Genomic DNA, 27,375 nt, shown 5'->3' on the forward strand with positions numbered 1-27,375 from the left:
TCAAGTATTCAATGGGATTGGACCATGTTAGAAAAATTCCTTGGCTGAACTATGTTAGAAAACAATTAAATGATGTGAATCGACCGGAGTTTTATGTTAAGCCAGATTCCATGTTTCCATATCCAGAAAACTTTATGCTTGAATCATTTTGAGTTGCTTAGAATTGCAGTGGAATTCAACAAAAGATCTGTGATCCAGCATCAATTGACCCTGGCCAGCAATCGCATCGAAGCCCTACCTAGTTTGGTGTACAGGGGGATATCATAGATACATTTTGACTAGGTTTAGGTTTGATAGCTTCCATTGCTTGGTAACATTTCCAGCTGTAAATGACTGGTCCAGGGATCTTTGCCACTGTCCATGCGATAATTTTTCTTTACAAACAACAATGCATGTGATCCTTTTTTGTACATTTTATGCTAGGGAACGTGCGAGATGGATTACGCCCTTTTTTAAACAGGGAGCATGGCGGCAATGCCGTCCGGCTTTCCTATTCTTACAATTACTGGATAATGTGTGTTGCATTGGTATCATGACTGGCCTTTTAAAAAGTATTCTGAGGAAAAGGAAATCTATAACTTGCTAGCTTCTTTTTAAAAAAAAAAGAAAATTTAATTATGCACTGATGGGACTGCTGTTTATTTATGGAATATTTTATAAATGTATATTCTGTATGAATTCATCTTTTTAACTGTCGCTTTTATGATTTTATAAATTTTCTAAAATCGAATAAAGCATTTCCTGAATCTGAACCTGTTGGAGTAAGGTTATATTGTCAGCATGTTCGGCACACAGCACAACTTTGATGTTCATGTTTGGAATATTTATTTTGAGATGGCCTGACTTTTACCTTAGAATTACTAGGCATTCATGTCAGTTTGTCACCAGTCACACATGATGTTGATGTACATACAGGGCTTTAAGTGGAGGTTTTTTCAATGTTAGATACAAGCCATATTTGCGGCTTCTTTATCGTTTGCAACTTACAAACATTGACAAAGCCAGTAGTCCGCAATTGTAGTAGGTGTTATGTTACTTGTTGTATCATATGTCTGGGTGCAATGGCAGTGACAGAAAAATGAAAGTCGGGTAGATCAATATGCTAAGCACATATTTATGGCTAAGATTTTTAGGCCATGCCCCTTTGAGAAACCCCCCAGTTTTTTCATCCCACTTAAATGTGACATGGCTAAAGGGCAAATTTCATATGGACAGACATTGTATTTCCGAGGAGATGTCCTCTGGTACTAACTTGTTGCTCATCCAATTCAGTTAATGCTTGGACATTTGTGAATGTTCTATGTCTATCTGACTACTATGTCGCGAGTTCATGATTTGTGTTGTGCTTTTTGCACTTACCTCCTGTTGTTTGTGAGGGCTGACAGAGTTTCCATGCATGTGTTGTGTTGAGCAGAGTCTTTCTGCTGTGAGGCAATGGGACTTGCACATTGGCGTTTTGTGGTTGCGTTCTAGTATTCTGCTTTGCAGTTGCATGTGACCTCATCACTGACACTGTGAATCATGTGGACTCTCGATGGTATTAGCTGTATGTTCACAGCCTTAAACCTTATGGGGATTTCCAGAGTTGGCTACCAAGTGCGGGATGTGGGAGTCATTTGGCTCCATTCTGTTTCTGAGGGTCGACAGAGGGCCTTGTGGGAGTTGTGGTCTTGCTGTCAGGTCTCGACAACCACTTCCCAGTAAGATGGCTAGCTACCTTTCGGGAGGCACTTTCGACGGTGTTAACTGCCACATGGCTGTGGGGTGGGGAGGGTATGCCATGCAGTTTGGGAGGGAGACCAGGGTGCATCAGCTGACGACCTACCTGTGAGGTGAAACTGAGTAAGGAAATGCTGTACTTGTGATCCATTCATATTCAAAGCGTGCATACAACATGAGTTTGATGTGTGAAGGCGATTGGAGCTCACTTGTTGTGCACAACAATCGATTCATATGGGACTCTCTGGATGCATTATGGCAGACACCTTCTCCTCCCATTCAGTGGAGGTTAGGGGTGTAATGGGAGGCCCGCCTCCATATCTCTGCGCTGCGGCATGGTTCCTCTGGGCCCTACGCTTGAGCCGGGCCTTGGGGTGGAGATACCTTATTCTGATGTCAAGCACAGTGCATTGGGTGGTTCCTACGGACTTGACTTTGCTGTATATGATTGCCCACATTTGATTCTTGCGTGGAAGTGGGGGTGTTGGACTAGGTTCCCATACAAATGTGGTTGTAACCATGATTATCTCGTCTGCCATCACTTTCAACTCTGAGTCGCTGAATTTATGGTTTTTCTTGGGGTGCATGGTGCAGATGTATGAGGAGTGCAGGGTGCAAGGTGGTGGTGGACAGATGCGTTGTGTGGGAGGTATGAGGATGAGAGTGTTGTTGTGTGGAGATAGGTGAATGTGATGTTGTGCTGTGTGAGTCAATGGTGTCTTGTCTCTGTCTCGGCTCTGGTCTGTAAAAGATGTTGGTCACAGAAGGGGTTGGTTTTCTACTCTGGTATGTGTTTCTACATGTTCGGTGTCCTCCAGATGTCTCTTCCATGCTACGCATGTCTTTCCTTACCAGGAGCACGTTGTGGAGTATCATTGTGGCGTGTGTTGTGATTGAGGGCAGCAGGAAGTACAGACACACCTTGGGCATTGTTGTGCAGTTGGTTGCATCTGCCATTCATTTGGCCTATGTGCGTGCGCTGCGGACGGACACAGTGCTCGGTCTGCAAGCTCCGCATTCTCAACATAGTTATCTGTGCGGTCATACCACGGCACGTGCGGCCTTTCCAGGCTGCTGTTCAGCTTTCCACGATTGCCGCGGTCGGATTTGCAGCTTATCTGACCGTGGTGGACAGTGTTTTGTGTCATCCTGCCGCCATGGTCTGATTTTGCCCACATTGCATCGTGATTTGACTGACGGAAATGACGCAGGTCATGCGGGAGGTATTTTTTCGACACCATGGAGGACATAAGGCTTTTCCGTCCGGCATCATAATCGGGCCCTATGTTCAGTCTTTGCACTGAGGTCAGAATGCATATTCTCCCCAAGTGAGAGGTCATCGTCATCCAGTTCCACCTGAGAAGAGGCTCCTCTCGATTCCTTTTTAGCCCTCAAGGCTCAAAGAACTCCTCTTCAGCATTGTATGATGCCTGTCCAAGATGGCTGTTACAGTGGTCACGTGAATAACATGCATTCCAACAAAAAACCTGAAAAAAAGGAGCATCAGAAACCTAGGTCTGCTGCCAGACCCGGGCTCTCAAAGCCACTGTGCATAGGAAGACACTAAGCAACACCAAGCTTTTGGAGCACTATCCAGGGGCTAAATGAACTGAGGGAGCAGGCATTCACCCATGCCTCAGCTTCCTGGCATCACCCTTCGCCTCATCAGAACACCAAGGTGGAATAACATGCTTACAGGCCCGGTAAACCAAAGAGACACTGGAGTAACATACAAGTCATCTGCCTAGTCACCCCCTGCCGGTGCCCACTGCCTCCCCTCCACGAGAGCAGATGAGCAAAGAGAGGATTCAGTTTCCCACTTCTGGCCTCAGTTATAGAAGCTCAGCATCAGATGGGAGTTAAAAGACACTGCTGCGCTGTTCCTTATCTCCAAGACAGCATGCAATTCACTTCACCACTGATCGCCATACTGCCATCTTGAGATCTGGCTGGCTCTGCTCTTTAGAATGGATTTTTTATACCAACATTCATTGAAGTTTTCAATAACTCATTTTTATAGACTGCATTAACCAAGAAATACTGCGCAACCCAACATACGATCAGTATCCAACTGAGTAGACAGAACATGCATCTTCCAACATTCTAAACGTTTATTTTAATCCATTTAGCGAAGAACTCTTTTTACGTGTGTGTATCTTATTCATGACATTTGTTAAACATATACACCAGAACACAGACCTAATTGTCAAGAGTTGGGTAGAGTACTGCCTATAATGTGGATCCTCCTGCTTTGAGTAAGTAGGAGTACTCAGTTCACATCACCCATATCTTAACATATTTGTGAGACATCCTCATCCTTTATAAACGTATTTCTCTACAATAGCGCACCTGCACCCAGTCTCTCAGAGTCGGTTTTGTTTCAGAGTGCCACCTACAGGCAATGTAACATTTTGTAAGGATACAGCATATCACAATGAACATGCAGGTACACTGAGGTCTGCTCCCTTCAACTAGTAGTAGTAGTAAAATCTTTATTCAGTTTCATTTTTACAAAGAGAACCATAAAAGTGTACAGACATTTTATAAAATGTAACAATACAGATTAAGATTCAGTTTAATAAAAGATCATCATTGTCTTATCAAACAGTTTTAGAGATTGTTGTTTTGAAGGTTTAGCCTATGCTTAAAAATGCATTTTAAGAAGGTGCTAACAACTTTACACACGTAAGCCGAATTTAAGAATTGTAACCATAACATAGCAGGGCGACATCTTCTAAGATGTAGAGATCGAAGCAGAGGGATTAGCCATAATTTGCGGTGAGCAGAATAGAATTTACAAAACAAAACAGTATGCATTGTTGACTGTTCTGATAGTTCGTCGCATGGGCAAAGAGTTAAACATTCGTCCCAGCTGTTTCTTTTAGGGAATGCTACCACCCTGTGGAAAATGTTCAACCTAAATCTCGTTAATAAGAAACGTTCAAACTGCGAGTTTACGTATGTTAGGTAAGGTTCCATTTCCAGGGTGGACATAACTGCTATGGAGTGCTGTACTGATTGTTTCCTGATCTCCACAGTGATGCGAAGCTCTTCGAAATGGCTCAAGGCCTTTACCTTTAGTTCTTTTTTTGTTATTTCGGCGATGGTTTCAGGATTGTGATAGTACTCCGGCATTCCCAGGTCGGCAAAAAGTTTCTTAACATATATAAGCCAATCTATTTTTTCGGCCCTGTCTAGAGTCATACAGTCCATGATTATAGCTTTGGTAAGTGTGTTTTTTGTTGAGACCCATATTCTGCGCCAAAGAAGTATTGGTTCAACTTTAGCCAGATCTTCAATGTGTGGGAGTCCCAGTTCTGCATGACAGGCATAGGTGGAGACTCTTTTTGGGACCGCAAGCAAGAATCTCAAAAAGATATTTTCTGCTACCTGCAGGGCATTTGTATTTTTGTGTCCCCATAGGCCCGCCCTGTATAGTGCGATGGAGTGGCACTTGGCTCTATAGATCTTGAGTGATTCTACCGGAGGCTTTTTCCCCAGTTTTTGAGCAAATTTCATTAGGGCAGCGATAGAGCGCAGCAGTTGGTGTTTGCGCGCTTCTATGGCTGCTCTCCAGGTGAGCCTCTCATCAATCATAATCCCTAAGTAAGGATACTAGGAGGTGGTTTCCAGCTTTTCATTATTTAGGAAGATAGCTTTTCCCTGTTTCCTGGCTTGTCCCGCCACCATAACATACGTTTTTTTTATATTTATGTGGAGGTCTAGGTCGCTCATAAATTTAGCGTAGCTATTCAGGGATTTTTGGAGCTCTCGTGGGGTGCGTGCTAAAAGCACCGTGTCGTCCGCGTACAAGAGCGCGGGCACCAATCTCTTGGTCACTCGGGGCAGGTCCAAACCCCCCCTCAACATTTCCACCTCGAGACCATTTGTGTAGAGGGAGAAGAGGAAGGGGGAAAGGACGCACCCCTGCCTGACCCCACGCTCTACAGAAAATGGTTCCGACAATTCACCCCGTACTCCGAAGCGCACCCTGGAGGAGGCGTTCGAGTAGAGTTCCCTGAGAAAAGTCACCAAGGCCTCGTCAATTCCCATATCGGACAGCAACACCCATAGTTTTGCGTGGGATACGCAGTCGAAAGCCGTGGAAAGGTCGACATAAACCATGTAGACCTTCCCGCGTTTTGCCGACACGTATTTTCCCAGCAAAAGGGCCAGGTTCAGGGCTTGTTCCGTTGTTCCAAGTCCCTCTCGGAAGCCATACTGGACATCCGAGAGGGCCCCGGTATCCTCTGCCCACTCCTGCAAACGCTGGAGTATCACTCTTCCCAGTACTTTCCCCAGTGAGTCGAGTAGGGAAATAGGTCGATAACAAGTCACCTCCTCTCTATTGCCCTTTTTAAAAATGGGTACCAGTATAGATTGTGTCCAAGAGGTAAGTAGACCTTGCTGCATTGTTGCATTGAAGACCCTAGTTATGATGGGGGCCCACAGATCTATTTTGAATTTAAAGAAATCGACCGGAACTCCATCCGGGCCTGGCGCTTTTCCACTCTTGCTAGCGTTAACTGCCGTGATTACTTCATGTAATTGGATTTCCAATGAAATTGGGTATACTTTATCCTGATTTAGGGAGTGTCTTCTGTCTATAGGGACTACAGACTGGGTTTGTCCAAAGATCTTAGCAAAGTGATTGACCCAGGTTTGGCCCTCAATGGCCACATCTATGCTAGAATGGTCGTCTGTGTCGTTCAGGAACGGTGCTTTTACCACCTTTCAGAACAGATCGCTGTCTTTATTAAGTGAGCTTTCATGCAGCTGATCCCATAGGGCCTTTTTTAGTTCCTTTTTGCGCGCTCTACACGCTAGCCTGTATTGTTTCCTCAGGATCCTAATCTCCTCCTGATTTCTTGTTGTTTTTGACAAGGCTCTCTTTAGTTGTTTATGGGCAGCCGTACAACCGGGACTAAACCAATCTTTTTTCTTTACTTCCTTAGACCCTTTCTGTTTCTAGGTAAGGGATTCGTTTACTTTAGCTAATATTTTTTTTTAAATGGGATCTTACATTCTCATCACTAGCCTCAAGGTCTAAGCAATTCAATATAGCAGATTCTGCTTCGGTTACCACTTTATGTGTCAGCTCAATTGGGTCGATCTTTCCCCACCCCTAGGTGTAGCCATTCGTTTTTGTGAGCTGTAAATTATTTTGGGTAAGGGTAGACATTATAGTCTGGACTATTGGCTGAGCTTGGTCCAAAGTTAGATCAAAAACTAGGGCCGAGTGGTCACTCAGGGTGTTAATTTTAGTTTTAAAGTTTGCAGTCCTATTTACTAGGGATGCTGTCATAAGAATGTAATCGACGGTTGTTTCATGGCCCCTGCCAAGATAGGTGGGATCCAGTTTCCCGGTAGAGGGGTTGATTTGATTTAATATAGATAGATCCAACCTCGACAATGTTTCGTTTAATAGATCACCCGCCGCTGAATGACTAAAGTGGGTTATCTGGCCTTCTGAGTCGCCTCCGATCCCGCAGACATCGCAATTTGACATCGTACAGGGATGGTGATTAAAGTCACCTCCCCATACGATGCTTGCGGGTTCCAGCCCTGGTCTTAGTGTCGCGCCACTAGATAATTTCTTGCAAAGGGCCCCCAGCATTTTTAGCCTATCATTTTCCCCTGTATTATCATATAGGTTAGCAAGAATTACTGTCCTCTTTGTCTTGAATACCAGCTTTAAAATTTGGAAGTTAGGTTCTAGGCTAAGTACTGTAACTTCTAAGCCTGGTATAGTGTTAGATATGTAAATTGCCAGCCCTCCTTTGGCTCTTCCATACGTTCCTGCGATCCCTGCTGAGGAATAGGTTTTATATCCTATAAGGTGCATTTCTTTCGTAAGCCATGTTTCCTGAAGGGCCACAACTTGACAGTCTTTGACAAAATCTAATATAGTTCCATTCAAAATTTTATCTCGGAGACCTGCAACATTCCAGAACATTATCTGGATATTTTCTACTCTCCTGGTGAAAATCTGTCCTTTATTTAGTCCATCTTCCATTTTTCTTGTGACCGTATCTGGCTCTGGAATGGATTCCCTATTAGTTCGGGTGGACCTCGTAGTTGTTTCGGTCCGTATGCTAGAGTCTTTCTGCTCCCTCGGACTTATTCCATGCAGCTGGGTAACTTGAGGTTGACTTTCGTTATTGCAGGTTTCAATTGGAGTGTCTAGAATTGTGACAACCAGGGGGGTATTCTCTTTTGTCATGGAAAGTTCTGCGGGTGAAGATTGATTGCTGGCAAGTCAATCTATTCCGTCTAAGCCGCTCAGAGCTAAGAAGGGGTTGAATGTAGGTATGTTATAGCCTGAAGGAATCAGATGGTAATTGTTGTTAAACAGGTTATTTTGGTAGGGGTGGTGATAAGGTGGGTGTTGAGGTTGATTTAAAAACTGATTCTGGGTGAATTGATAGCCTACTTCTCTCCGCTCAGGGCGCTGCCTACTAATGCGATGGTGAGGTGGCTTGTTAATTAATTCCCGTGGGTAGAAGTAGCTGACATAATGTGTTGTAATAATATCCCCTCCTGTAATCTCATACCAATCACCTATAGTTCTTACCGCCCTGTGGTCCTTAAAATTGATGATTATGACATCCCCTCTTTTGTCTTTCAGCCTAGACCCCACCCAGACAGCCCGCCTGACCGACAGAATTTCCCCGTTGACATGTGCAGGGAGGGGTCTGTTCTGCTTCAACCAATAGATGGTTTTATTTTTTAACGCGTGGTATGATTCTCTGACCCCTTCAGCTAATTCTGGTACTCCTGCCATTACGATTGTGTAAGGTGCAGATTCAGGAGGTAAATCAACTATCCTGCGTCTGGGTCTATATGGGCGCTGTGATAACTGTTCGCCCAACTCATTAGTTGGTATGGGGTTCGTTGGGGGGGTTAGAGGTAGTGTTTGATGCGGGGAGGGTTCTTACTGCAGGGTTCTTCCCTGTCGTGTTTTTGCCCCCTACGGTTGCTTTTGCCCCATCTTTTACCTGATTGCTGTTTAATGGTTTTGGGGTTTCATTATTTGTTGTTTCTTTTGAGGTTTTTGCTGCCACTTTTTTCCCTTGTGTGGTTCCAGGTTTCAGGGACGCGCTACTGGTCGATGGTTGGGCCAGTAGAGGCGCGTTTTGGGCTGTGGGGTTTTGTGCTGGGTGTTTGTGTGGTTGTGAGGATAGTTTGGTAATGGCCGCAGTATTTTCGTCAAGTTGTTTGCCCAGATTTTCTAGATGGGAGCTTATTAGTCTTGTTCTCTCTAGAAGAGGAAGCATGAGAGCCTTCATTATTACCTCTATTCTGGAGAGAAGTTCCGCCTCCATTTCAGGAAGTAGTCCTGTCGTGGTGCGGGTATTCTGCGCCGTGCTAAGGGGGAGGGGTGTTGACGGAGGAGGGGTTGTGTTCAGGATGGTGATTGTACTAGAAGCGGTAGGGGAAGATTGTCGCTTTCGTTTCTTAGTGTGATTGTTTATTTGGTCTAAGGGAAGTGGAGGGGAAATGGAGAGATTTGGGGAGCTAGATAGTCTAGATGCGTTGGGGCTAACTAGGGTTATTTCAGGAACCGGTTCTTGTTCTGGTTCTGGTTCATTTCTGAGTGAATGAGTGATTGTATCCCTCGCATCATTTCCCAAAAACGAAAGTGAGTTAATGTCAGAGGAAGGAATAATGGAAGACTGGGAGTCAGAGTCGATCAAATGTGGAGAGCGGGTATTCCCAATCAAACCTAAAGAGGAGCGCTTACCGGTTAACAGGTCCATCGATAAGCGCTTTTCAGTGTCCGCTATTTCTTTTTCTAGGACAATTGTGACTCTTTTGAAGAATTGATCAATGGTTCCTGTTACTGGCCCCCTCGATGTGTTTACAGTAATGTTCCTGGATTTTGCATGGTCCGAAGGCATGGTTGTTCAAGGATTTATTAGACAAGGAGCGATATCTAATACAGCGTAAGATTAATAGAGGAATCCTTGGGGGTAGTAACGGGGAAAGGGAATATCACTTGCCAAGGATTGAGCGTTAAGGGGGTGGCCCGTCCCGTCCTTGATCGACCTTGGACGGCCCGCCCTTTGCCCGGGCTTCGGCGCCGGCCGCTCCTGCGCAGCGGTGCGCTGTGGCACTAATAAGGCGGTATAAGGCGAGGGGCGGGGCAGGCAGGGAGAGCGACCCAGGTGTTGCGGGTCTCGACCTCACGCAGGGACTCCTGGGAGATTGAGTCCCCGCGGGTCAGCTCGCAGCCCTGCGGCTCCCAAACGATGGCACACAGATGCAGGCAACGCAGCGGGACCCGCGCAGCGGGTCCGGCAAGGAGCTGGTAATAATCCTAGCGTTACCTCCTGTCTGGGCAAAGGCTCTCACAGTGGCTCCCAAAAACGGCAATACAGCTTTCTGATGGTCCCAGCGAGGGTGGGTGCAGCAGGTCCTTATCTGCTGAGGAGAGGGCGGGGCAGGCAGGGAGAGCGACCCAGGTGTTGCGGGTCTCGACCTCACGCAGGGTCTCCTGGGAGATTGAGTCCCTGCGGGTCAGCTCGCAGCCCTGTGGCTCCCAAACGATGGCACACAGATGCAGGCAACGCAGCGGGACCCGCGCAGCGGGTCCGGCAAGGAGCTGGTAATAATCCTAGCGTTACCTCCTGTCTGGGCAAAGGCTCTCACAGTGGCTCCCAAAAACGGCAATACAGCTTTCTGATGGTCCCAGCGAGGGTTGGTGCAGCAGGTCCTTATCTGCTGAGGCGAGGGCGGGGCAGGCAGGGAGAGCGACCCAGGTGTTGCGGGTCTCGACCTCACGCAGGGACTCCTGGGAGATTGAGTCCCTGCGGGTCAGCTCGCAGCCCTGCGGCTCCCAAACGATGGCACACAGATGCAGGCAACGCAGCGGGACCCGCGCAGCGGGTCCAGCAAGGAGCTGGTAATAATCCTAGCGTTACCTCCTGTCTGGGCAAAGGCTCTCACAGTGGCTCCCAAAAACGGCAATACAGCTTTCTGATGGTCCCAGCGAGGGTTGGTGCAGCAGGTCCTTATCTGCTGAGGCGAGGGCGGGGCAGGCAGGGAGAGCGACCCAGGTGTTGCGGGTCTCGACCTCACGCAGGGACTCCTGGGAGATTGAGTCCCTGCGGGTCAGCTCGCAGCCCTGCGGCTCCCAAACGATGGCACAAAGATGCAGGCAACGCAGCGGGACCCGCGCAGCGGGTCCGGCAAGGAGCTGGTAATAATCCTAGCGTTACCTCCTGTCTGGGCAAAGGCTCTCACAGTGGCTCCCAAAAACGGCAATACAGCTTTCTGATGGTCAAGCAGTGTTGTATGTGAAGTGCTTTGGCCAGGGTCGATTCTATCTGTGACCAGTGTTTCTTAATTCCCAGACATATGCAGATCACAACAAAAAAGAAGTCCTTTTCATTTAAGCTATGGGAATATGAAGGACGAGCTCCACGGCCCATCATCTAAAGCTTTTCCGGTGTATAGTAAGTTCTGTGGGTGCAGAGACATAATATCAAGTGCAAAATATCAAGTTGCACAATTATCGAGTCATTAATATCGTGGGTCAGAAATATCGACAGGAAGAATATCATGGTCAAGAATATCGGCTTAAGGTAAGTAATATAGATTTTAAAAATATCGAAGTGTTTAATATTGTTTGCAAAAATATAGTTAAAAACAATTTTTTTTATTACTGTTATGCATTTTAGTACATATTCTATATGGTGCTTCCAGGGAAAGAGCTGGGGGTGGCAGCCAGGTTTCAGGACTGTATGTCCGCAGTCAGTTCCTGGATGGCAAAAAGCTGCTTAAAATTAAACTCCTCCAAGATCGAGGTTCTTATCTTTGGGTCAAACGCAAATCTCTGGAGTTCCAAGTGGTGGCCTACAGATATGGGATCTCCGCCATCTCCGGCACAAAAGGTGAAGAATCTTGGGGTCATTATAGACAACCAACTCTCCTTCAAACCCCAGATCAAGGCGCTGACTTCCTCCATACATTGTATTATGAAAACTATTAGGAAGGTTCTCCCCTTCTTACCAGAGGGAAGCAGAAAGACGGTACTCGTACTTTCGCGCCTTGACTACTGTAACAACCTCTATCTAGAGGCCCAACAGGGGGTGCTGAACAAACTTCAGGTCCTACAAAATGCAGCAGCCCGCCTTATCGGGGGCTTGCCCAAGTTCTCATCGGTTACTAAGGAACTGGAGAAGTTGCATTGGCTCCCGATGCGGAAGAGGATTTTGTTTAAAGCCGTCTGCATTGTCTTCAAGGGATTGCATGGTCTGGGCCCGGTGTTTTTTCAGGATCATTTCCAGTGGTACAGACCAGGGAGACAACTTAGGTCTGCCACTATGGGACTGATTAAAACATCTCGGATCAGGAATGTACGTTGGGGGGGCAGGAGCTTTGTTGGGGGAGCAGCAAAGGCATGGAATTCCCTCCCCTGATCCTTAAACTAAACACTAATCTGTTAGCATTTAGAAAAAACCTTAAAACATGGCTCTTTACCCTCTAGTCCGGGAGGCTTAATCTCAGGGAGTTACCACTTCAGCGCCAGGACACCGATTGGTATTTATGCGCTCAACAAGTGTTATAAATAATAAATAATAAGTGAAGTATTTTTTTGTATAAGAATTGTTTGTATTTTTAAATTATGTGTTACACTGTTAGTAGTTATTAATTTATTTTTATTTGAATTTTGCGCATTTAGTTGCAGAACGGGTTGTGGGTTTATAGGGGAGTGGGGTGGGAAGTAACCTAATTGTATGAATTTAGCGTTTTTGTTCCGTAGCGGGTTGTGGGTTTATAGGGGAATAGGGTGGGAAGTAATATTACATTTAGGGGTCGATTCGGATTCGGGAAACAAATCTGTACGACGATTCGGATTCATAGCCGTTTCTGTACGAATCGTACAAATCCGTCCGAATTGCGTAGTACGATCCGTAGTAAAAAAATACGTCCGAATCATTGCGAACCGTAGCAAAAGCAAGGGAAAATCCGTACAATACGGACCCTGAAAGTGAACCGTACTTATTGTAAACATGCCGTACGACCCGACAAGTGCAATCCGGACCGGGGAATGAGTACGCGATTCGTACGGTAAACATCGCGTATGAGCAATTTGTACGGAGAGCCACACAATCACATAAGGTACGGTTCGTACACCCCATGATCGCAGGGGTACGGTTCGTACACCTACGATCATGGGGTGTACGAATCGTATCCCTACGATCATGGGGTGTACGAACCGTACCCCATGATCGTAGGTGTACGAACGTACCCCTACGATCATGGGGTGCACAAACCGTACCCCTACAATCATGGGGTGTACGAACCGTACCCCATGATCGTAGGTGTACGAACCGTACCCCTACGATCATGGGGTGTACAAACCGTACCCCTACGATCACGGGGTGTACGAACCATACCCCATGATCGTAGGTGTACGAACCGTACCCCTACGATCATGGGGTGTACGAACCGTACCAGGGGGTCGGTTTTGCACGTACTTCGAGTCGAATTCTGCTTTTCCGGACATTTTGAGCTCTCGTAAAAAAAAAAAGAGTCGTACAGAGTGTTGACTGGACGAATCGTACTTGCTGGGTCGGAAAATGATGTTTAGATCCGTACGGACATCGCGTACTGCGCGTTCCAAATGCGATTCATATGGATTATTGAGTCATACGGGCTTTGGTATGATTCGGACGGAGAACTGCTTTGGGTACGCATCCTACTACATCGTACGTATGGGGACGTTCGAGGATACGATTCGTACGGGAAAAATGCTCTGTACGGCTATTCGTATGGGATTTTACCGAATCGGCCCCTTAATGTATTGATTACATTTTATGTATTAATATTTGTTTAATTGAGATGTTATAGTGTTAAATGTGTTAAGTACTTTATTATTAATTAGTTAATAATTTGTTATTAATTCATTTTAATTAAGTAATTGGTAATTAAATATGGTAATTGTGTAATTAATTTTAGGTGTGTGTTGTGGTGTTCACAGGTGTAAAGGGTGGGAAGTAATTTATTTTTAATTGATGAATTAATAATTGGTTAATTAATTTTAATATATGAATTGGTAATTAATCATGGTAATTGTGTAATTAATTTTAGGTCTGTGTTGTGGTTTTTCATAGGAGTAAAGGGGGGTAAGTAAGCTGTGTTTAATTACATATAGTTGCTAATCAATGTTAATTATTTGATATTTATTTTGGGTAATTGTTCATATTTTGTATCTTGTTTTTACTTTTAAAGGGTTGGTATTGAATACATATTAAATATTTAATTATTCGTTGTTAATAGTAATAATTTTTTATATTAAAATAAGTTTTCATTGTGTTTTATTATTTTATAGTTTCATTTAGGTGTGTGGTGTGGATATTACAGTGTTAAAGTGTGTGTAGTCAATGTTTATTAGGTTTTATTGATAATATTTATTTAATCTATTATTAATTATGTTAATTATGTAAATAACTTTTATTAGGAATGTTGAAGTGTTTAGTTATTGGTGTGGAGTTATAGGGTAGGGAATACAATAAAAACATTTATGTTTTAATTAATTTTTTTGTTTGTAAATAATTTCTAGTTTAACAATTATTTTTTTGTAAATGTATTATTTTATTGAATATTTGCTGGTTTTTGTTATATGTAATCAGTTTAATAAGTGTTCTTTTTTTATGTTTATTATTTTTTGTTTGTTTATACATTTTTTTAAATATATATAATATTTTTTCTAAATGTTTGAGTGTTAATGGTAAAGAAAAGTCTATGCTATCCAACACTTTCCCTAGTGTTGCACTCACTGGAGTGGGATAAGTAATTTTTACCTCTCCGCTATCCAACACTTATCCTACTGTTGCACTCACTGGAGTGGGAATAGTAATTTTTACCTCTCCGTTTTCCAACACTTTCTCTACTGTTGCACTCAATGGAGTGGGAATAGTAATTTTTAACCCTCCGCTATCCAACACTTTTTCTACTGTTGCACTGATTGTATTGGACAATTTAAGTTGAAATATTTTTTCATAGTTTTATGTTTTAATTTATTCTTGATTTTTTTTATATTTTACATTATTTATATATATATTTTATTTTTATATAATTTGAAAGGTTTTAAATACATTAAAGATAATAGTTTATTAATTAGTTTAAAGTAAATATATATATGTATAAATTAATATGTTTGTGTGTTTATTTCTTTATTACATTTATTTGTAATATTTTGTACAAATGTATATTAAATTTAATTAATTTTGTTAAAATTAACATTATAATATATTAAATGTATATCATGTTATATATATTTAAGTCAATATTTTATGCATCTATATTTTTTACATCGATATTTTTTTTTTTTTTTTTTTGGAAAACCTTTATTTGCAGAAAAAGTACACCGCTTTTCAGCCATACATCCCGGAGGCCAGGCAGCATCGAGGTAGCAAGTAAGGTCGTGTACAATACTATAGACAGAAGCAATCAGGTTTAATTTTCAAATAATATCGAACTTGGGAAATAAAGAAACCTGGAAAAATAAGAAGGCCTCAATCGGCCAAAAGAAAGAAGTGTGCCTTAAGCACGAAAGAAAGGTAAGGAAGAAGAAGGTAGGCTGAGGACGGTACAGAAACAGCGGACTTGTGTAGCGGGAGGGGGTCAAGGGCTTCACACCCGAGACAGCACACAACAGGAATAACAACAGGTAGGTACGTGGGAGGTAACACATCAGGATAAATTATCTGGAACCACGGGTAGGGCCACTACGGGGAGAGCCGGACATCGGAGTCAATCTCCACAGGGGGGGTCGCAAATATCACCTCTATAGGAGTTCCAAGCACCCCACACAGACCTCCACATTCTAGGTTTGCCCCTGGCCACATACACCGTCTTTTCACGCAGCATGCACCAATCCATACTGGTTTCCCATAAGCTGAGCGAGGGGGGAGCAGGCGCACCCCATTTCTGGGCGATGTCTCTTTTGGCCACCATGTTGCCCAAGGTGACCCAACGGGTCTGGGCAACGCTGTAATCATTCGGGCACCAAATATTGAGGAGGCATCGCCGGGCCTCAGCCGGTAGGGCAACACCAGTCACTTCTTCCATCACCTCATGCACTCGTGTCCAATACCGGGCCACTCCAGGACACTCCCATATGATGTGCATGAAGGTCGCAAGCATTCCACAACCCCGCCGGCACAGACCGTCCGTTGAGAGCCCCATGTGTATGAGTCTGGGGCCGGTGACATACACCCTGTGCAGTATCTTTAACTGAACCAGGCGGAGCCGTGCTGATATGGCCACCTCTCTAGGGGAGGAGACCGCCGACTGCCACTCCTCGTCATCCACCTCTATGCCATCATTCACCCAGTGCTCTCTCAATCGCTCAAGCAAATCAACTCTCACATTAATTAGTTTCTTGTACGTCAGGGAGATAGCGCTGTCCGGCATGTGACCGTCCAGCACCCGATCTTCCAGGGGCGATGATTCGGGGATCACCTCCCCCTCCGATATGTGGGGGGAGAGGGCGTGGCTAAGCTGGGCGTGTCGTAAGTATTCCGTCGCCGCCAGTTGGAACTCGGATTGCAGCACCTCAAACGATTTGACTCTTCCCCCTGCCACCATGTCCCCCACCTTAGATATCCCAATGGTGTCCCACCTGTCGAAGCCCTTAGTATGCCACAGCTTCCCCAGTATGTCTGAGTCGTACAGTGGGGTGGCCATGGTAATCCTTCCCTTCCAGCCCAGGGTGTCAGTGACTGCACGCCATATGTGCACCATCGTCTTAGTGGGGCCCGTCAGCTTCCGATCCAGAGACCTGGAGTATAAGGCTCTATAATAGTTCCAGTCACCCACGAGCCACCGATCCATGGCATAGCCCGGGTTGGTCGCCGGGCCGTAGAGGCCGTGGTTGATTGCCGCGAGCTGGGACGCCCAATAGTAGCGTCGCACATCAGGCAGGGCGATACCCCCATCATAGCAAGGTATAGTCAGCTTGACCAACGAGATTCTTGGTCTGCCGTCCCACAACAGCGCTCGCTGTAGGGATTCAATCTCCCCGAAGTATTTGGCTGGCACGGGATCCTGAGTATTCTGCAGTGCGTAAAGGAAGCGAGGCAGTGCCATCATTTTAAACAACGCAGCTCTGCCCATCAGGGAGATCGGTAGCTTCTTCCAACCCTCGACGTCCCGGCGCAGCCGCACCAATGGTGGAAGGAGATTGTGCAAATACCGGGCTCGGGAGTCCCGTGACACATAAATGCCCAAATACCGGAAGCCCTGTTGGGCTACCTGTATCGAACATCCACGAGGAAGGCGCGGAGTGTCTCCACACAGCGTGTACAGAGAGGACTTAGACCAGTTGATCACCAGGCCCGAGTGGGCCCCGAATGTCCCCAACAGGTCAAAAACTACTATGAGCGAGCGGCAGGGGGAAGTAAGATACAAAAGAATGTCGTCCGCGTAAAGCGACACCCGGTCCTCAAAACCTGGGGACCACGTTATCCCGGAGATATCGGGGTGTGTCCTAATCCAAGCCGCCAGGGGCTCAAGCGCCAGGGCGAACAGGAGTGGCGAGAGCGGGCATCCTTGTCTAGTGCCCCTGTGCAACGCAAAGGGGGCCGACAACCGACCATTAACCGTCACATTAGCCAGTGGAGCAGAGTACAATAGCCGGACCCAACCGATATAAGCGGGTCCAAACCCCAGCTTGGCCAGGACTGCCCATAGGTAGTTCCACTCCAGCGAGTCAAAGGCCATAGTGGCGTCAAGGGAGGCGAGAACTGCGGGGTCACGAAGCTGATGAGCACGTGCCATGACCGCGTGAAGCCGTCTCAAGTTGAGCGCCGTATTCCGGTGCGGTATGAAGCCAGATTGGTCCGGATGAACCAGATCCGAGATCACTCCCACAAGCCGGTTGGCCAACAGTTTGGCCAGGATCTTGGGTTCTGCGTTCAGGAGTGAGATGGGTCTGTAGGACCGGCACAAATCACGAGGTTTTCCCTCCTTGTGTATCACCACAATGGTGGCGAGTCGTTGGTCGGGGGGGAGTTCTCCTGCCTCGCGGGCTTCAAGAAACATATTTAACAAGGGTGTGGCGAGTGCGTCGGCCTTGAGTTTGTAAAGCTCAACCGGGATGCCGTTGGGTCCCGGCGCTTTGCCAGAGCGCAACGACCGGATCGCCAAGGCCACCTCATCCACGGTCAGGTCCCGATCCATGTCCTCTCGTTCGAGATCTGAGAGGCAGGGAAGTTCGATGTCTTCCAGAAGGGAAGCCGATACAGACTCCGGGAGGGGATTCGCGGAGGTATAGACCCCTTCAAAATATTCTGCGAAGGACCCAACTATGGCCGCCGGGTCCGTCAGGGACAGGCCATCCGCACCCACCAACTCTGGGACTACCCGGGACGCGAGTTCCCGTCTATCCAACCACGCCAGGAGTTTGCCCGCCTTGTCACCCGAGTCGTATATCCTGCCCTGTTGCTCCCTGCTCAAGGCCTTCGCCGCGTCAGTGGCAGTCGCCCGGAGTTCGGACTGTTTGAGGGAGAGAGCGTGAAGTAGGTCGGGAGACGGGCCCAACGCCAATCGGGAGTTCAAGTCAGCGATATCGGACTCAAGCCGCACCACATCCTCATCCCGCCGACGGCGGGCCTCCGCAATCAGGGAGAAGGCCTCGCCACGAAGCACGGTTTTAAAGGCCTCCCAAAGGGAGGCGGCAGAGTCGACGGAGCCAGTGTTCTCGGCAAAGTACCGGTCCATAGCTTTAGCCAGGAGTGCTCTGGTCTTCGGGTCGCGGAAGTACCATGGGTTAATGGGAGCCACCCGCGTGGACGCGGGTATCTGAAAGTCAAAAGAGACCCAAACCGGGGAATGATCCGAAATACCCCTAGCCAAGAGACGCGCGGTGGACACAGACTGCGCCTGGGCAGCCGGGGTGAGGACGTAATCTATTCTAGAAAGGCTACCGTGGGCACCCGAGAGGAAAGTGTATTGCCGCTGGGTGGGGTGCAACAATCGCCAACAATCAACCATCCCCATGGAGCTCAGAAAATCAGGTAGCCAGGACTGAGAAGGACGTAGGTCTCTGGAGGGGAAGCGGTCCAAGTCTCCCGAGACTACGGAGTTGAAATCACCACCCATGAGCAATAATCCCTCGGGGAGACCTAAAATGGCGCCACCCAGATCTCTGAAAGTAGTCTCCTGCAGCCCTGGGGGAATATAAACCGAAACCAAAACTAGTGTGCGACCCTCCCATTTGCCCACCACAGCCACGTATCTGCCTCTCTCATCCGCAAGCACAGACTCCACCTCCAACGGGAGGGACATGCGCACCATAATACCCACCCCTCTGGATCCCGAAGAGAACCCCGAATGTGCCACCATTTTGAATCCACGTCTGTTCAAAGCTTTGCAAGCGTGACCCACAAGATGGGTCTCTTGCAGAAAAACCACATCCGGCGAACATCGTTTGAGCATCTGTAACACGACCCCCCTCTTAATGCGGTCACCCAACCCGTTCACATTCCAGCTCAACAAGTTAAGAGATTTACCCCCCATCATCAGGGACGCTTCGCCCCTCCCCCCCCCACCCGCAATGGCGCCCACAATGATAACATATCAGTCCAGTAGATCCTCAGCCAGGACAAAGAGTAAAACATGGAAAGAAGTTGAAAAAACACACCCCAACTACCCACCACCCTGCACCCCTGCAATAGACTATAATCCACCCCAACTAGCAGTGTGCCTGTCGCCCCTTAACTAATCTACAAAAAGCCCACAGAGGAGAAAGGAGGCATCCCATCCCCCCCCCGTCATCCCCCATATTATTAACAAAACAAGTCAAAACAATAGCAGCAATGTCTAAAGCCGATGTCCCTTACGGCAACCCAGCACTCAGAAAGTCAAGCGAATAAACAATTATTCCTGTGCTTCCGCGCCTCCGGTGGTCTCCTCCGTCTGGTCAGCCGGTTCATGTCGATCCTGGGGCAGGGTATCAAGCCAGTGTCCCACCTCGTCTGGAAAGTCAAAGAAGAAGGTCCGGTGGTCACGCTCGATGCGGAGTTTGGCAGGATATAGCATGGAGTAACGCAGGCCCATCTCTCTCAGTCTCCGTTTCACTCCCGTAAAACTCTGGCGCTTTTTCTGGACAGCCTGAGTGAAATCCGGGAAGAAGTTCACCTCAGAATTCTGGAAGCGTAAAGGGCCCGCGGTCCTCGATGCCTGCAGGATAGCGTCTCTATCCCTATAGTTAAAGAGCCTTGCGATGATAGGGTGAGGGGAGGCTCCCGACTTCGGCGGCCCACCCGGTATCCTGTGGGCCCTTTCCACCGAAAAGAACTTACTCAGGCCCCCCGGCGCCAAGTTCTTAACCACCAGGTCCTCCACAAAGAGTTCAGTCGAATCCTCCTCGGCCTTCTCCGGCACCCCGGTGATGCGAACGTTTTGGCGCCGCGCGCGGCCTTCGAACTCGTCCAGTCGGCGCGCCAGCAGTCCATTTGCCATCTTCAGGCCACGCACCTCCGTCTGAATGTCGGACACATCAGTGACCAGGCTAGAAGTTTTAAGATCCAGCGATTTCACCCGGTCGTTAGTCTTCCCGAGGTCGGTCCTGATGAGGTTTAACTCAATCTTCAGAGAGTCAACTTTGTTGGACAGTTCCTCGCGGAGAGTGTGCATCTCCGTCTTCACCCCTGTTATCGCACCCATGACGTCCCGAAGTGTTATTTCAGAGTCGTCCGGTGATTCATCCCTTCTCGAGTCTTTAGTGCGGCCCGTCAGTCCCAGTGATCCCTTAGACTGGGAAAATCGCTCAGGAATGGTGGATTGGGACTGGGATGGTTTTCTGTTGAGCCGCTGAGACTTGCCTTTGTCCGGGTCTCCTCTGCCCGCCATGTTGGCACTCACGGGCCGGGCGGGCAACAGGGGCGAAGAAGCCTCGTACAATATGCGCAATGCACACAACGGTAGTACCAAGGTCCGGTGTCGAGGCCGTGCTGCGAGGCGCTCAATTATCAGAAGCAACCCTCGGGGGAACGAAGCGCAGGCAGCGAGGCACCATGGGAGGACACCACTGTACCCTTCGACGGTCGCCAATGACGCGGGCAGGGCCTCCGGGGTCCGTCGAGCTAACTGAGTCCAGGAATGTCAGATTTTCATTCCGAAAGCGGGTGCCGCATCAGGACCGGCTTAGCAGTCGATTCCCACAATCGTGGGACAGGATGGGTAGCAGGATTATTGCGGAGGATCGGGAGGTCTTCGGAGCTCCGAGCTCACGCGGCCATCTTGGTCGCCGGCGAAGCTCCTCCTACATCGATATTTTTGATATTATATTTTATCCTTACCTCTGTAGGTATGGATGTTGATATTTTTGTAGTCTATATATTTTTTCGATTTTTTGAACATCGATATTTTTAACATCGATATTCTATCAGTGAACCCTTTTTTCAGTGAAAGTAATTTAACTGTATCAGGCGTATTTCAGGTGGATATCGCAAATTACCTTGGTCCCATCCTTACTTCGCGCCATTCTCCGTCGTCCAGTGTACCAATATCTTTCTGCCATCATTTCCTCAGACCAACGAGTGGGTCCAATGTGTTCTTAATAAGAGATCGGTAAAGTCTAAAAACGCGCCCTCCTTTGCATGTTATAGCGTGAGCTTGGCCTCAAGCGGATTAGATTTTAGGGTGGGCTCCGTGTTTGACTGTATAGTATCAAAAAGGCCCCTGAGCTGCAGAAATCTAAAGAAATGTGACTTATGTAAGTCAAATCAACCTTTCATGTATCTCCCTGCTCAATTGGGAGATCCAATTCGGTCCCACCCTGTTAAACATTGGGACATTTAGGAACTTGCCAGCCAGGCCCCTTCCCAAAGAGGGGTGATATGTGTGGGTTTACAATATCAACTGATATGTTTTAGTGCCTTCTGCCAGTCTTGTACCGAGGGATTTGTGGCCTTTGGCAGAAAGGGTCGAATCCTGGAGTTGTGAAGCAGGATTGTAGCACCCGCTCCCTTAACAGCTCCCGCTTAGGTCTATATGTGGGATTATCTTCATCCCAAAACAGCCACTCATTAATGACTGATATGTGTGCTGCCTTAGAATGTATTTTATATGGAATTCTGCAACAGGAAGTGATGATTCTGGCTCTAGGCAGGAGTATGCTCAACATGGGCACAATGAAGTGTGAAACCTCTGCACCTGGATGTCATCAGCCTTTAGAAGCATCCAGGGAGAGACAAATGGGGCAGGCCTTGCCTAGATGTTTCCCTTCAACAACCAAATCTGTTAACTCAACCTCTTTCCACCACCATTAGCCCAAATGGCAGGGCTCAAGAAGGACTAATCAGCAATCTCCTACTAAAAGTAATCACAGAATTTCTAAAGGTAGTAATGTTGCCATCCTCATACTTCAGCGTCTAGCATTGTAGCCCCAGACAAGGAAAGTAGGCAACATACTTCCACTGTCTTGGAAGGCTGCACCACAAACTCCATCTTGTGCCATGTGAAAACAGGCAATTTAATAGATTCCTCTGGCCTCAGCAATCTTACGCTCACATCAGCGTTGTGCAACCATGCACGCTTTACACAACATACAATTGACATACACATGAGATGTCAGTGGAAGAATCTGGGTGTCTAGCAGAAGTGGAACTTTACACGAAGGAGGCCAGTAGGAGTTACACCCCTTATTAAGCATATAAACAGGCCTATTCAGTGATAAGATTATAAAAAGGGGCCTTTGTTCCCACTGCTTAATGACAACCCATGACATGGACAAAGTCCCACAACAGCTAAAGGGCAGGTTTGGTGCACTCCACCAGGTCTCATAATCTATTGCAGGACCTCAGAGTCAAAGAACAGGCATACGCTTCAGTGAGCACATTGGATCAGCACATGAGAATACCAAATATCGAATGCAGTAGAGTCATCCACAATTAGTAATTCCCAATTACTAATAGTATTTCCGAATTAAATTCTCTTCCCCAAAAAATCCCACCCTGAGATATTTTTTAATCTTTTTCCACGCATTAGCTGTGGTATACCCATGCAGCTCTCCGAGCTGTGAATGCAGCTTTCAGCGCGGTGAATGATTACCACTTATATCCTGAAGGATATATAGTCTATTTCAACGCATTATAGGGATACCCTCAGGATGGTGAAGAATGTATTTATTTAAGACTTACCCTTCCAATAATTATTATAATAGGTTTGTGTTCACTTCCCAGGCATTGTAGTAAAATTATTATTAGCAGTGTGCGAAGTAAGGTTGATGGACCTGCAACTTCACAGAATTTTTGTATACTTCAAAAGCTTTATATAGGTTTTTTTTTAAGAGCAGCTTTAGCAGCCCTTAGCTGCCGTGCGTGAGAATACATTCCTGCTGTTCTTCAAAGCAGAGAGGTGATCACCATTGCTCTGTAGCTGCTACCTGTCCCCTGAGCGAAGCCTCCACTCACTGGCTAAGTCCTCTGCCTTTATTGAGAAGTCTTTGCAGTCCCCTGACCTTCGACCTTGCCATTCACAGCACCGTATATCACGCATCCTGCAATGCCTTCTCCTACTATAGTGTCTGCGCCTTCTCACATCTTTTAACTGGCTGAGCACGTGGATCATTACCGCTATTATTTCCTGTTGCAGGATGTCCCACCCCACAGGACATACTAGAGCTGGGTATACTCATCAGGAGTAGGTTAAACTACTCCTCTCAAATTCAGGAAACTTCGTTAAGAGCAATATTTTGCAACTTTACCCAAATATGTGGGTAAAGTATCAAATTAACACCCCACCCCACCCAATAATATTCATGCAGCTCCCATGATGGTAAATGCATTGTTTGTTTTTCTTAAGCACAGTGGTACTCAGCTAAAATTGGGTGATCTAAAGACCTAAGTAAAATCCACCTATATCCCCCGATTACAACTGGGGAGCAATTTATGTGTGGAAGTCCTGTAATAGGCAGGAATCTCTGCACATAATTCCCCCTTTTACAAGTTAAACCTCAAGTAACCAGGGATTAATGTGCCGGACCGGATTTACCAGGCAGAATTCTACATTCCGAATGAGTTATTGCAGCCATTTACCATCTGCTCTGAGCAGGTGGTATATGCCTGCGAGGGGCCAGTGAGAGGTGGGCAAGATGATGGTGGTGAAGAAAAGGGGAGAACATAGCTACATTACATGCTCCCCATTGTCTTGGTAGAGGGTCGGTTGGGGGCTGAAGGCTGGTGCCTGGTTCTCGGACCTGGAAAATCTCAGTGCTGGAAAGCCAGGCAAGATTTATGTTCCACTCAACTTGTTCTTAGGCTTTGTGGTGAGGAAATCACTGAGCATTACTGGTTTTAGTTATACCAATGTATTTCTATGGCTTTGGTTTTCCAAAGTATCAAGGGTTCTGTAAGGTGGGGCAGGTAGGGAATGTTATGTGTTGTGAGGTAAGATGTTCTTGTGACAGCTTTGTAGAAGTACACCAAGGAAGAAGGGGACATCTCATTGTACCTTGCAGGGAGGTCCCCAGATTTTGTTAAGCCACTGGGTATCAGAAAAGAACAATGTCAGCAAAGGAGCTTACCTGCCACCCCGTGGGAAAGCAGGAGCCGCCAGGGGAGCTGGAAACGTTCCTGCCACAGCAGGATTCCCTCAGATCAACTGGGATCAGTATAAATGCTCTCCTGCAAATAATTAATAGAAAACATCCATTAGGTAAGACTGAGAGAAGATAGCCACCACTTAGCCTCATCTGACTGCATCTCCTCTTCTCACTGTTGGGCTCGCTACATATATTTTTATTTTTTTTAAATAATTTACCATTTGCCTCAAAGACTTAGCTACATTTTCACGTGATCTAGCCGAGCTTTGAAGCAACCTAATCATAGGTTTTGAAATATGGTCTATGCATAAGAAGCAATGGTTAAACAGAATGATCTACAATCTTCACGTACTAAGATTTACAATGAAATGCTGGATGGGGAGTTCGCCCAGAGCGAATGAGGAAGGCTATGAATGTTCTTATTTTATGAAACAATTCTTTTTATTTCAGTCAGGTTGAAGCAACAGTTACACAGCGTATGCCTACTACCATTGGCTGGCTGCGTAATCTAAGTGTGAGGGAAATACACAGCTGTGTGCATGTGTACCCGGAGGCAGGCATTGATTGATAACCTGAAGATATTGTTAGCTAGGCTGCCAAATAAGAGAAGAAGGAGGAAGGGAATAGATGGAAAAAGGAAAATCGGGAGTGCAAAAGGGAAAACATGAAGGGGAAGAACAGATAGTGTACAAACCTAAAACCCAGGTCCCACTCCCTCCCACCCTCCTCTCCTCTGCACACGCCGTTCGCAACCATTCCCTTCCAGGCCACCTACGTGTCTCCCAATGCGCTTCACTCTATTGGCTGGGACTCCGAAGTACTTGCGGCTAGGGGGGTATTAAATGCAAGATCTGTAAGTATTTGGGACATGTCACTTCTCTAAATTCTGTTGTGAGCAGGAGTATAACCGGAGCCCATAGTTCCACGTATGTCTCCTTTGTTATCCTCTACCAACAATAATCGTTCCATTGCTAGGGTCGGCCACAACCTACGCAGCCATTAGATATGCTCTGGGACCTGCCCTGTTCCCCATAGTGCAAACAAAACAGGTGATGGACCGAATGTGGATCAATGTCACACATTCACCCCAGTCCAAAGATCTGGGCTCAAATCCATCGTTTCTTTGCACTCCACACCACCCTGGGTTAGACAATGGTGATATGCAAATCAGCTCTGACCCTGTGCCCCATGGGAACAGTCCAGTCCGAAATACAAAAGCCATGTCCTTCCCAGAACGGAATCAAGCATCCGAGGACCGGACCGGTTTCGAGGTAACACCTCTCATCAGCCCGGCTAGCTTGACTCCAGTGGTGTGGAGTGCCTGGGACCCACGTCTGAGCATCCCCAGCGCACTTATGGCGAATTTGCAAACAAAACAGGTGATGGACCGAATGTGGATCAATGTCACACATTCACCCCAGTCCAAAGATCTGGGCCCAAATCCATCGTTTTTTTGACATTGATCCACATTCGGTCCATCACCTGTTGTGTTTGCATATTCCGCCCTAAGTGCGCTGGGGATGCCCAGACGTGGGTCCCAGGCACTCCACACCACTGGAGTCAAGCTAGCCGGGCTGATGAGAGGTGTTACCTCGAAACCGGTCCGGTCCTCGGATGCTTGATTCCGTTCTGGGAAGGACATGGCTTTTGTAGTTCGGACTGGACTGTTCCCATGGGGCACAGGGTCAGAGCTGATTTGCATATCGCCATTGTCTAACCCAGGGTGGTGTGGAGTGCAAAATAACGATGGATTTGGGCCCAGATCTTTGGACTGGGTTGAGTGTGTGACATTGATCCACATTCAGTCCATCACCTGTTGTGTTTGCATATTCCGCCCTAAGTGCGCTGGGGATGCCCAGACGTGGGTCCCAGGCACTCCACACCACTGGAGTCAAGCTAGCCGGGCTGATGAGAGGTGTTACCTCGAAACCGGTCCGGTCCTCGGATGCTTGATTCCGTTCTGGGAAGGACATGGCTTTTGTAGTTCGGACTGGACTGTTCCCATGGGGCACAGGGACAGAGCTGATTTGCATATCGCCATTGTCTAACCCAGGGTGGTGTGGAGTGCAAAATAACGATGGATTTGGGCCCAGATCTTTGGACTGGGTTGAGTGTGTGACATTGATCCACATTCAGTCCATCACCTATTGTGTTTGCATATTCCGCCCTAAGTGCGCTGGGGATGCCCAGACGTGGGTCCCAGGCACTCCACACCACTGGAGTCAAGCTAGCCGGGCTGATGAGAGGTGTTACCTCGAAACCGGTCAGGTCCTCGGATGCTTGATTCCGTTCTGGGAAGGACATGGCTTTTGTAGTTCGGACTGGACTGTTCCCATGGGGCACAGGGTCAGAGCTGATTTGCATATCGCCATTGTCTAACCCAGGGTGGTGTGGAGTGCAAAATAACGATGGATTTGGGCCCAGATCTTTGGACTGGGTTGAGTGTGTGACATTGATCCACATTCGGTCCATCACCTGTTGTGTTTGCATATTCCGCCCTAAGTGCGCTGGGGATGCCCAGACGTGGGTCCCAGGCACTCCACACCACTGGAGTCAAGCTAGCCGGGCTGATGAGAGGTGTTACCTCGAAACCGGTCCGGTCCTCGGATGCTTGATTCCGTTCTGGGAAGGACATGGCTTTTGTAGTTCGGACTGGACTGTTCCCATGGGGCACAGGGTCAGAGCTGATTTGCATATCGCCATTGTCTAACCCAGGGTGGTGTGGAGTGCAAAATAACGATGGATTTGGGCCCAGATCTTTGGACTGGGTTGAGTGTGTGACATTGATCCACATTCGGTCCATCACCTGTTGTGTTTGCATATTCCGCCCTAAGTGCGCTGGGGATGCCCAGACGTGGGTCCCAGGCACTCCACACCACTGGAGTCAAGCTAGCCGGGCTGATGAGAGGTGTTACCTCGAAACCGGTCCGGTCCTCGGATGCTTGATTCCGTTCTGGGAAGGACATGGCTTTTGTAGTTCGGACTGGACTGTTCCCATGGGGCACAGGGTCAGAGCTGATTTGCATATCGCCATTGTCTAACCCAGGGTGGTGTGGAGTGCAAAATAACGATGGATTTGGGCCCAGATCTTTGGA

General features: G+C 47.2%; 1 protein-coding gene across 1 annotated transcript in view; it reads right to left on the minus strand.

The window, feature by feature from the left end:
* Window positions 1–27,375, minus strand: part of CCDC106 (coiled-coil domain containing 106) — a 175,922-nt gene that overhangs the window by 131,628 nt on the left and 16,919 nt on the right. The window contains exon 2 of the mRNA XM_086930452.1: window positions 24,263–24,362. The gene's annotated coding sequence lies outside the window, so the exon portion shown is untranslated. The remainder of the gene's footprint in view (window positions 1–24,262; window positions 24,363–27,375) is intronic.

Source organism: Lissotriton vulgaris, chromosome 7, assembly GCF_964263255.1.
Source record: "Lissotriton vulgaris chromosome 7, aLisVul1.2, whole genome shotgun sequence".
In the NCBI taxonomy this organism is placed as follows: Eukaryota; Metazoa; Chordata; class Amphibia; order Caudata; family Salamandridae; genus Lissotriton; species Lissotriton vulgaris.